Source organism: Erigeron canadensis, chromosome 4, assembly GCF_010389155.1.
Source record: "Erigeron canadensis isolate Cc75 chromosome 4, C_canadensis_v1, whole genome shotgun sequence".
Lineage (NCBI taxonomy): Eukaryota > Viridiplantae > Streptophyta > Magnoliopsida > Asterales > Asteraceae > Erigeron > Erigeron canadensis.
In genome coordinates, this window is record NC_057764.1 from 15,003,741 (window position 1) to 15,016,409 (window position 12,669).

A 12,669-nucleotide genomic window follows, 5' to 3' on the forward strand; every position below is an offset into this window, starting at 1 on the left:
ACCAATATAGCATAAGATAACAAATCATCATAACTCTTTCCTCACTTTTGTGTCAGGTGACACCACCACTATGAAACACAAGTAGACTTTATATTGATTACAAGCAACTTTGGCCCCCTTTTCCTTTGTTAACTCATGAACCCATGAAAACAACTAAGGACAATCTACTTTTCTTTTCGTTTATCAAGCACAACAATATATAAGGACAACTCGTCTTTCTTCTATGTATACTAGTACTAGTTTTGTGGTGATAAAATTCTTTTCTTTACTACTCCACCTAACAAAATGCAACAATTTTACCTCTTCGTCTATATATTATTACGGAGTATATGTTATAACTAGACCAACAACGCAAGCAATAAAAGTGGATCACTATTTTTGACTCTCCATTCTCAAAAAGGTAAATGACATATTCACTTTTCTTACTCTTTTCTTTTGATCCCTAGCAACAAAGGTGTGACACCGTTATTTTGAAAAGTCTTTCTTTTACTCCATGATGGAAACAACAATTTTTACTATCCATTCATATCATTATTATTATTAAATGTGTACTTGTATGCTAGAAAAACTTGTGCCTTTCTTCAATTTATTGATTCCACTTGAAAGGCTACACATCTACATATAATACACATATATACTTGTAATTCAAGTTTTAATAGGATCACAAAACCATCTACTTTGCAAAGTAAAAACCTTGTTTCTTTTATTGTCATCACACAGTTCACAAGGCAAGAAATCTAACCCTATATAGTTTCCTTTCCTTCAGCTAACTACAAACAAAATAGGGACACTAAAATTTTACTTTAACATACATATGTATGCATCAGGTTTGACATATCATGAAAGGGACTCACTATAAATAATATTGCATTTGTTCACACTTTTAATTAGCATGAACAAATTAAAAATTTTGTCACGCTTTTATGTGTATAAAAATATGTAGAACTAAAAATGTGTAGAAATTTATTCACACTAAAAAGTGTGTAGAATTAAAAGTTCACACTTTTTAGTGTGAATTTTTATAATTATTTTGTAACACCTCATTTGTTCACGCTACCTTTTTAGTTAGTGTGAACAAATGGGGTATTACAAAATAATTATGAATGTTCACACTAAAATGTGTGAACTTTTAATACTACACACTTTTTATTGTGAAGAAATTTCTACACATCTTTAGTTCTACATATTTTTACACATATAAAAAATGTGACAAATTTTTAAATTTGTTCATACTAACTAAAAGCGTGGACAAATGCAATATTATTTGTGGTGACTTAGAGAAATTTATTCTATCTTTTTGTTTTACTCACTACTCGAGCACCCCATAAACAAAGAAAACTTGACTTTGCTAGTACACATGAGTACAAGACAACATATCCACTTGCTACTAAATACCACAAATTTATTACTCCCTCTTCTCGACTCTCATCATCACTAGTATGAGGTTGAGTGAAACTCAACACCCCGCTACGTCAATCACAACAAACATAACCAACAAGAATACAACGTCAACTTTAATCACCGTCATCTCAACAAAAGAAACATGTCTCTTTTCTTATATTAAACAAAACTTAATTATTTAACCAACAAAAAGTTAATAAGCCTACTAAAAACAATGGACCAACACTTGACCACATGATGAATCAGTATAATCCGATAACTAGAACCATGTTGTATCTTTGCATGAGGGTTGTTACCAATATTTATCATCTTATGCAGCTTATTGCCTCTTGTTGAGTTACAGTAGATCACTAGGCTCAATTATCTCAAAACAAAATCATATCTTATACCCCCTTTGAAACCATCCAAAGTTAAATAGATATTTAACCAAACAAAAGCCATGACAAATGACTCAACCAAAATGTAAACTCACCTAGTGGTAACTCTACCAACCTAACAATAATCCATAATTTTATTTTCAAGAAAAGTTATGAAAATTTATGATATTGGTCTTACGTTACCTATAAAAATACTTTGGTTTGTTGCCAATGAAGGAAACAAAAGGCAACCCAATTTTGGATCTAATACTACTTTGTTTACTCCAAGGAAGAAAACAATTGCAAATAATAATTCCTTTTTTTCTGTGCGAACGAAACACATACAACATAAGGTGCTCTCCACATTATTCAAAAACATCAACTAAGCAAAACAAACAACATTCTTATCTTTTGAATTGCGGCTAACCATGTATACCACAATATTCGATTCAAGTAGCAGTATTCCAAGCCATGTGACTAACTTAAAAATCACTACAATATCTTAGTTTTTCTTGCACACTAAGTGCACAACAAATTAAAATCAAGTGAAAGGACACAAAACCTCACAAATTCTTGCATAGCTTATGGCTTCAGTATCCAAACAAAACCACCAATCTAGCAAACCCATTTGTTTCCTTTTCTTTTAACCATGAAGTAAAAAAAATGACTTGTGTGTAATTAACCCTAATCCCTATAGGAGTTTGTTTAGTTTCATTTTAGCTCCTCCACAAATCTGGCTAAGAAATATTAGCTAGTTTATCACAGTATTGGTAATGAATCAACTAAAACTTGATGATAAATACACTTAGACCCCTCGGCCTTTTTAACTCTAATTTAACTTTATTTAACGACTACACACCTTAATGGGAATACACACGCCATTAACCACATCAATACTAGCTTGAATAAACAACAAAACAACAAACCAACATAACGGCAATCTTTATAAAAATCAAGAATCCCATAAAGATCATGGCATTAAAATCATCACTAATCTAAACTTATACTCCACGGATTAAACAAACCATCCAACCATCAATATATTATATATTAGGGTCAACTTTGTGATTTCAAATGCTACTTCTATTAACCCAATGAATATACAATGACACATATTACAAGCATCGATATTATTTAAGTCACAACTAAATGGGTACTCATCACACATAAGGATATAAACACTACATAGTAATCTCACAAACTCAACTTCACCCACACCGGTCACCACAACCATGGCCACAAACACACTCGCGTTTTGATACATTAACAGTTATGTTTCGGACCATAATTGTAACTGTATCATTTCGCATGTGTGTCCGTTACCGCATTGTGAATCACCAGTTTACCTCCTTCTTTGGGGAAAACATCATATCTACTCCTTTACTCCTCAAAGTTCCCAATTCAACACACATATTAAATCCAATTCAAGGATATATAGCACAAATCTCATAAGAGATCGTCGATCGAAAGCACTGTAAGAGACTAATATAGCAAGAAGTAACGAAAAAGGCTAAACAGCACGATTATGCATATAAACAACAAATACATAAAAGCCTTAATCCTACTCTCGCACTCAACCCAAACCCGTCATAAAAGTGATCTTTCTAAAGTTAAGGCACTATTACCTAAACTTAAATGCGCAAGACACCACTAGTTTAAGTCCAATACCAGCACCTATGGCCAATGGTTCACTTAAACTATGGCTCTGATACCAACTTATAACACCCTGCTTTATAAAAATGTGGATTTAAAAAAATTTTCTAACTTTAAACATAACACTGTTTATAAAATGCGGAAGCGACTTTTAAAAATCCAAATTGATTCCTAACGGAACCAATAAAACATAATGAATGTCTTAAAAAGGTGTTACCAACCAGTATTATCACAATAATGTAAATGAAATCCACAATAAACCTCAATAAAGACAGTCAACGTAATAAAAGTCAAAAGTGCTAAATAAATAAGTCTACTTAAATAGTGCAACTATTGGTTACTAAAGCCAACGCCCAAAGCTCCAATAATAGCTACCCATCTCACAAGCAAGCTACCAGCCATTGATCAATATCTAACCTGAGGGCACAACACATTTTCACAAAACAAGTGTCAGCTATTAAAGCTGACTAAGATAACAGGTTGGTATAAATAAAAGGATTGCCAATTAAAACACTTTAATAAATCAACTCATGCATACATAAAGGCACAAAAACCAAAACAACATAAACTGCATAATAAGGATTATCAAATCCTACAATGTGCCTAGCAATCCTCCATAGTCACTCATATCCACATAACTGCATAAGCTACATAAATCACCAAAGGTTATGCCATAGTAAACTACATAAAAAGGTTGTGTAAGGCGGCTAAATAGCCTAATATGGAACCCCACACCCGACTTGATGGGTAGACCTTACGGTGGTCCATCTATGTCGTTATGGATACGCATAACCAAATCCATGAGTATTCCGTTAACACCAGGTGGTCAACCACGACACCCGAAATACTCTAAACACCAGGTTGTATTCACAAGAGAACATGATCAGTGCCCCAAGTGATGCCATAGTACACTTCGCCTAAATAGACGTCATGTGGGTTAAGCTTAACTCTTACACCAATGCTCGAGACTTTCACCAAAAGATATATTAAAGATATATCACACCAATATCTACATAATATTTTAGGGCCCTTAAACGTGCACGTGACATGACAACCTAAATCATGTCTAGTGTACTATGTGTACAAGTGCACATATATCATATACGACACAATCAACAAGCTACATATATCTACAATGCAACATTAAACTTAATTCTACCCAAACATGCTTTAACAACACCCAATAAACCTCTCATATATATCCCACACCCAACATATGCATGAGATAGTTGAACAACATAAAAGGGGAGTTTAATTAATAAAACTAAGTTTTGTTGTGTCCCCAGGTGTAAAAAGTAAGTTATCTTACCTTTTGCGTGCAGCTTCACAAATCTCAACTACCAATAGTTTACCAAGCTTGTTATATATTTCCAAAAACCTATATAAACGACCAATAATTTAAATAAGTCAAACAAAACGACTACGCCACATACATCATATCCTAACACAAATTGCATCTTGTTTTGTCATGACTTTTTGTTATCAATACTCATTTTATATTTATTTAATGAAACAAAACATTGCCCTTTACTTATTTATTTCATTATGGCTCTTCAGTCCATAAAACTAGATCCTGACATCAAACACTTTCTGTAATGATTGTTTGAGAGTTAAGATAAAACAGGATGCAACATGTTAATTTTTATTATTACTACATGAATATCGCAGTCCCTTCATTTTCTTTTTTATAAAAATTGTACAACAAAATATATTATAATATATTTAATCTTTTTGCACCTTTTTATGATACCACCATTATATATAGTCACACAATGAACAACTTCATTTTCTTCATTGCAGCCAATAATCTCATCCTATTCTTTTATGCTAATTGACAGACTATAGGAGTATAGCAACAACAAAGGACATTTGCCATCTCTATAATAATTTATTTGGACCCACCACTAAAAGAAGACTACAATTTTATTCTCACATGTATGTTTAAAAACGTATATAAAAACAACAAGACAAATGCATTTTGACTTTTTTTTTTTTGGATCATGCATGATAACTAATTAAAACAATTGGATTCTTTTTTATTATTATTATTATTATTACCTTTGATCAGCCACACAAGCAAAAAGAGTCTAGATATAGCCAACTTAATGCTTTCTCTGTTGATCGCAAGACTCACAAGGCAAGGACATGTAATCTCTTCAGCCACAAAATAAGAGATGACAACAAAAGAATTCTTTTTTTTTATGAGGATGGTTTATGGCGGCTACACAACGAAGCAACAACCCTTATTTTTTCTTTTTTTGTATTCGACGATAACAAGAATGGATTTTCTATAACTTTTAGATTATGAAATATAATTACATCTTATTAGGTTTTAGACATATTTACATTTAACAACCTTCTAATTGATTTAATCAAATGGATATCTCAAGTAACTTCATATAACAACATCTAATAGTTGTTCGACAGGATAGGAAATACGTACCACCTTAACAATTATTAATGGTAAATTTATTATCAATACTATATAAATCACACTAAATGAGAACAAATACACACAAATTTATCTGCATAAATGACACATATCTATCTACTTAATTATCACATAATAACTCACATACAACACATGATAACTAACACCACTTATCCATATAAATATATGACTCTACTTAACGACACGTCAACATTGACTAATAGTTAAAGTTAACGGCAATAGTGTAAAAATGTTGGGATGTTACCGTTTCCCTTTAGGAATAACTGTTAGAATCTGTCTGAAATCACCCCAAGCAAAATAGTCATTCCGCCAAAAACCCGGTCTCTATTTTCTGGTTCATTCAAACCCAATATGTCTTTAAGAGTCTTATCTAGAGCCCCAAAAGCATACTTTTAGGTCATTGGTGCTTCATCCCATATAATTAGCTTTGCTTGCTGGATTAAAGCTGCCAATTGTGTCTTGCGCTTAATTCCACATGTACTACTTTCCATGAGCTCCAATGGTATTAGAAATCGGCTGTGAGCTGTTCGTCCTCCAGGTAGCAATAAAGATGCAATACCTATGTGATTTTAAATTTTTCTTTAAGTTAAAACATGTTTAAATATTAGATTCATTTTCAGCAAAGAAACGTATTTCAAATATTTATCTTTTATTTTTTTAATCTCTAGAACTTTATTACCTGAGGAAGCAACAGCAACAGCAATTATTCCTTCTGACCGTAGCCGAGAGAGTATAGATTTGTATAAGAATGTTTTACCAGTGCCACCAGGTCCATATACGAAATAGAAACCACCTTCTTGTTCGTGAACCGATGAAATGACACTCTGATAAATTGACAGTTGGTCTGGATTCAATTGCTGATAGAGACGTTCATGCTCAGCTTCTTCTTGTGCCCGGCTGTAACTAAGTTCTTCTCTTATCAAGCGGTTATCCATAGCATTTAGTAATCTCTCATCTGGCTTTGGGAGGTCACTAAAATCCTCTAGTGATTTTCCATTCCGCTGTAACGTTTCTTCTATTTCAACCAAACAATAATTCTTTGTTTGTTCTTCCGAAAGCTGTAATGCAGGGTACATGAATTGCTTTCTTTTCTTGTACAAAATATCTTCGGATAATATTTCCAAAGTATCTTCCCAAAGTTGCCGCGGGCTTGCAACTTCACAGAACAACAGAATAGTAACAAATAAATCTCACAATTGAGAACCAGAGGCCCAAAATTTAGCTTCAGTTACAGCATGTGTCCATTCCTTGTCGTCATTTAGAAGACCATGTGCATAGCAAGCTTCTTTATATGTCTGGTAATAACGAACATTAACTGTTTTGATGTCGTCATAAGATTTGGGTCCTCGGACAACACCCAATAAAATTCTCAGATAGTATCGGGGTCCTGCAGATGGGTTGCAGTATAGAATTCGTCCAATACAATTTGTCTGTTCCTTTCGCCAGGACCAGATTTTATCCTTGGCATACCACCCATACTTCTTTGGTATCTCAGCATATGTATACTTCCGTGCTCTTTTGTCCTCTCTATTTAACTCAAGCCACTTGGTAAACATTGTGTCGTTGATTCCTTCACGATTCAGAATGCCGGGTAACCTATCTGAATCACGGAGAGTGATCATATGCTGGTCTTCTACGTGAAAAGTCAACCTAATAACTGCTGGATAAGAGTAGTGGATAGGGAATCTAACCATCCGCCATACTGCTTCGCAGGGTGATAAATATCGACAGTCCAAGTGATTTTTTATTTCATCAATGCTCTGAATTTGTTCAGATGAAGATTGACCTTTCTTTGAAACATTTTCCTCTACTATAATCATCGTTGCCCTGTCTGGACCTTTGTTAAGGTACTTGAACAAATATTTGATCGCTCGGGATCGATTACACCATTCTACATTAATATGTGCCCGGTACTTTAGTAACAAAAATCGATTGTAAGGTACTACATATCCATTATGTAGAACTGCTTTACCTTTAATCACAAACACACTATTCTTCCTTAGACGATAAACCGGGTATCCATCCTCATCAATGGTTGTATCCTGATAAAAAGGTTTTGGAAAGTGTTTTAAACATGTAGTATTAACTGTGCATGAGGCATTTGGTGAATCAACACCACTTGGACCATGTAACATGAATTCTACAACAGCTTCATGACCTTCTGGGTCTTCACTTTCCACCGGTATTTCTGCAGATATGAGGTTATCAATTTCTTCATGAGTTTTACATTTTGCCTTGGGATGAAGCCAGATTAGAATATGTGCGTGCGGAAGTCCTCGCTTTTGAAATTCAATTGTGTAAATACCTGTAATAATATCAATTACTATATATAAGTTTGACATAATTTTATAAAATGCAATGATTGAATAGTACTCATGTTCTGAACTTATTTACCTGCTTTACATTTGCCAAAGATTTCCTTTTTCATAATATCCTCCATTAAGATATCCAATTTCATTTTAAAAACGCGGGTAATGCTTTCAGATCGATCATGTGATCATTGGCCACTGATGAGTGATACCAATTTATCAACCTCTGGCCATTTTGGTTTTGCTGTAAAAGTAATGAAGAGATCCGGATTTCCAAATGCCCGACAAAGGGCCATAGCATCCTGATAATTCTGAACCATGTACCTTGGACTTCCTGTGAATGTAGCTGGCAAAACGATTCTTTTCCCAATTGCGTCAGCTCGAGTGTCTCCTCTTGTAATAGCATCACACACATTAAGATAGAGATCTGCACGCAATTCTTTTTGGTGATTTCGCAACCATCTCAGCCGTTCTTCTTCGATTGCAGTATATGCATCAACCAGGTACTGTTGATATAGCCTACCACCTCTTAGTAATGTTGTTGCCTCATCAAGTCTGTAGTGAATTCTATAAGAATAGAATTCTCTCATTGTAACAGTTTCCCGCTTTGTTTTCCTCAGTCCAGTGTTATTGTGGTATAGTATATGTTCATGATACCCTGTTTCTCCATAGGGAAATAAGAGAGGGTATTGTAATGCCATATACAACTGATGCAATTCTGAGATTCGTTGCAGTCCACCACGTCTTGCTCTAACTATGATATCTCTTGGTTCTGTATTTACACCAAAATCATTTGTTACCAATACAGCAACCTCAGACACAGTGGGCTTATTATATTGTCTCACTCTTGTTCCTTGACCTATTAAGCGGATTTGACAGTTGCTATCATTATTTTGCACAGCCCAATTTCGTGCCATTCGAAATGCTTTTGCCACTGAACTGTGCTCATTGAGCATATCAATGAGTTGTGAAACAATTTCAGCATTCACTCTTTGACTTCTACTGTTACCGTTAATGAAAGCAGATATTCGGTTTCTTGTTTCATTTTCAGTATCATAGAAATAAAGTTGTGCATATCTTGGTTGTTCTCCTTCAACAGGTAGCAAGGAACCAATACGGTGGTAGTTTTGGCCACTGATGCGAAATGTATATAACCCCCTCCCTTGATTAATATCATGATCTATTTTGGCTCCAAAAGATGTAAAAGAGAACATGCTATTATATGTTCTAATATCATCCTTGAATTTATGTGACATTGGATGATTATAGTCCAGCAAACTCTTTAGGGGTTCAGGGGCATCAACCAAACGTGGTAATAAAACTTTCCCACGTTGACAACATGTTTTAAATGTAGGACCCCCAGTCAGTCTCGTATTTTTACACCTTTCCTCATACCACATCAACGCATTACAATTTTTACATGCATGTGAAGGTTCTCCAAGATCAAGATAGGATACACGTACACCTTCATATGCACAGTCAATTATTTAGAGATCAATAAACTTACATAGGAGTAAGTATCGTCAATATAGATACATTTACCATGATTGATATGTAACTATGTACGTGACGTAAAGAACTGCATTAAGAAATACAAACTCACCTGTTGAAGAGAGAGCTGACATTTTACGGGTCCTCTTATTTGCACCTGCAATATATTATTTGATATTGATGATGGTTAAAAAAATTGTTTCATTGAGAACATAAGTATTAATTGAGATTTGAAAAACTCGCTATAATCTGTTCTATGGACACTCTTATTGATAAGAGAGTTTACCTGGTTTTTTCTTTTTACACGGGTTTACATTTGCACCAGAAGTACCAGCAGGATGTTTTTGTGTACCTAAATATTACAAACAAAATGAATAAATTTGTATGAGAAATTATGTCGAAAAAAGAACTTATAAGATTGTCTTTGGTTATAAATTATTTCTCATGTATATCTATATATAGGGTTTAGGGTGTAGGGATCAAATTTGTATGGCAGCAAAGTTGTGCATATTTTCCCCTTATAATTTAGTTTTCAACATAACCTGATCGTTTCTTTTTTTGATTCCTGCCACCCTCATCTGTTTTTTTTCGTTTCCGGGTTATAACACCAGATTTAGGTAACTGCGAAGAAATGTGGCTTGGACCTACTTGTTCTGCACCATGCTGCATACTGTTTCCTGCTAATCATGATGATGTTGAACACAGGTATGAAACAGAAGAATTCAATATGCTTTCATGGTAAGTTACTTATTGTACGATACCAAAAATCTGATAAAAATGAATTACCTTGTAGAACCATAGTATCCATCAATTTTAGAGCCCAATAAGTCTGTTTTGTTCCATCCCTTGCAATAAAAGTAGCCGAATGTACATTTATTGAATTGGGTACGGTTTCAGTATCAAACTGTGTTTGATTGTTTAGTAATTTCAGGCCACAATATGTTTGAACCTTTCCATCACCTCCAGTCGCTCTACATGTTTCGATACTAATAGATGAGTTATTAGTTTCTCCATACAAATTATGTGTATTAGGTGACATACCTGATAATACATAGATTTGTTATAGATATCAATAGTGATAAAGAAGCCATAATTATAAGGGGAAAATGGTGATCCATACCACAACTATTGGAATCATTGTTTATTAGTTTCAAAGCAAAAAATTGTTGTGTCTGGCCATTACTTGTTGTATTGTTCCATAATGAAGTTTGATTGAATTTCCTATGAAATTTGGGAAATCAAAACTTCTTCTTTCATTAGTAGTACTGTTATCACTTTGCACTTTTCCAGTGATATTTGTTGTCCACAATTCCAGTCTATGTAAATTATGTGTATGTAATTTAGTGAGTTGTAAATAATAGTAAGAGAATGTTGTATTTCTTAAAAAGAATCACTTCTGACTTTATAACTCCATCAAGGTCTCTGAAAAGCTTCTTGCAGGTAAGTAGTCGAACAGACCAACTGTAGTTATTAGTATAGGATATCAATCAGTTTTTAGTTTTATTTATTAATAAGGAAAATTTAAATTATATAATTAAACATTAATTTCATCCGTGAATAAAGCATTTCATATTCAAATTTTGTATAACTTTTACTGATCCATGCATGTTATATTTATTTATGAAAATACAATATATATATGTTACAGTGTATTGAACTTATGCTTTTACTGAATATTATATACCAAACATAATTGATGATGTGTTTTGATGTATGAGGGAAAAGATGTGACCCCGCTGAAGAGAATATACATGCCTGGAAAAAAAACGTTGAGGTTATTTTTGTTTTTTTTAAAGGAAGATGTAAGCTAACTATGCAACATTAAAATCATTCACTACCACTACATTTGATAATTCAGGTACTATTATGTCCAAATGTATCTTGAGTTAGATATCGCTAAATTGCTTTTGTATTGATTCTAAGCATCCCATATACACAAAATGATTATTAGTGTAAGCATCTCATATACACAAAATGTATTATTAGATCTAATTTGATTCTACAAATACTCAGTATTTCTGCATTATTTTGTATGCTGATTATGGAATTTAGTTAGCATCTTTATTTATTCATTTTATGTTTATTAACCAGGTTCAAAAATCAATGAAGTGTTTAATACCGTCTTTTAAAACTACATCAAAACATAGAAATAAAATATCTCTCAATTCAATAGAATATTCATAAAGCAAATGCATCAACCAAGAAAACCATAAGTAAATAGTAAAAGCAAAACCCATGTTAATACCATAAACTGAAACTTCAAAACATGTTCTCATAATGAAAAACAAATAGTTCAAAATCCCGACACAATGGGACATGGAAAGAGGTAACCAACATCATTATTTTGTGATTAAGAAAATGAAAATTGCAAATACTCCAATGAGATGAAATCAATGGAGTTTGTAAATATTCATATATCAATTGCCTTGCTCAGCAGGATCAAGAGTTTCATTTCCATCATCGGACTCCGAATCAATCACACATCTACACATAAAATCAAAATGCATATGAGTAAAGTTAATTGATTCTATAGGTTGCCATAAATTTCAATTTGAGTATACCTTTCTTTTCTTGATAAACCATTTGATGTTGTGTTCTCTTCAATGCCAATATCGTCCAAGCAATCTGGAACATTTTCACTTGTATCTTTTGCCACCACATCAGCATCAAGGCTCAACCTATTTTACACAACTGATTAAGATGCTAGCAAGTAAGCTTAAATGCAGTTAAAATATAGAACCAGATTTTAACATACTTTCGCTTTGTATTTTTGCTAGCTGATTCAGCTTTCCCCTTCTTATTCGCACCTTCTACAGACAATGCAACTACTCCTTTGGTTCCACTGCAAGCATTAACCACCCAGAAAATATATTATCCATAAATGTATGTGAAGTCCCTCACTCGATGGTTACAAGTGTAAAATAACAAGTCAAGTAATCACTAGATAGGACTAGTATGAAACAACAAGTAAACACTAGATTGGACTAGTATTACGATAAATATAAAT

The 12,669-nt window shown here is 33.4% G+C and overlaps 1 long non-coding RNA gene across 1 annotated transcript; it reads left to right on the forward strand.

Annotated features, from left to right (window-relative positions):
• Positions 1–251: 251 nt before the first annotated feature.
• LOC122598687 lies at positions 252–11,613 on the forward strand. Its single transcript, XR_006323693.1, has 3 exons — positions 252–400; positions 10,274–10,367; positions 11,388–11,613. It is a non-coding gene; the product is annotated as an uncharacterized LOC122598687 (long non-coding RNA).
• Positions 11,614–12,669: the final 1,056 nt, after the last annotated feature.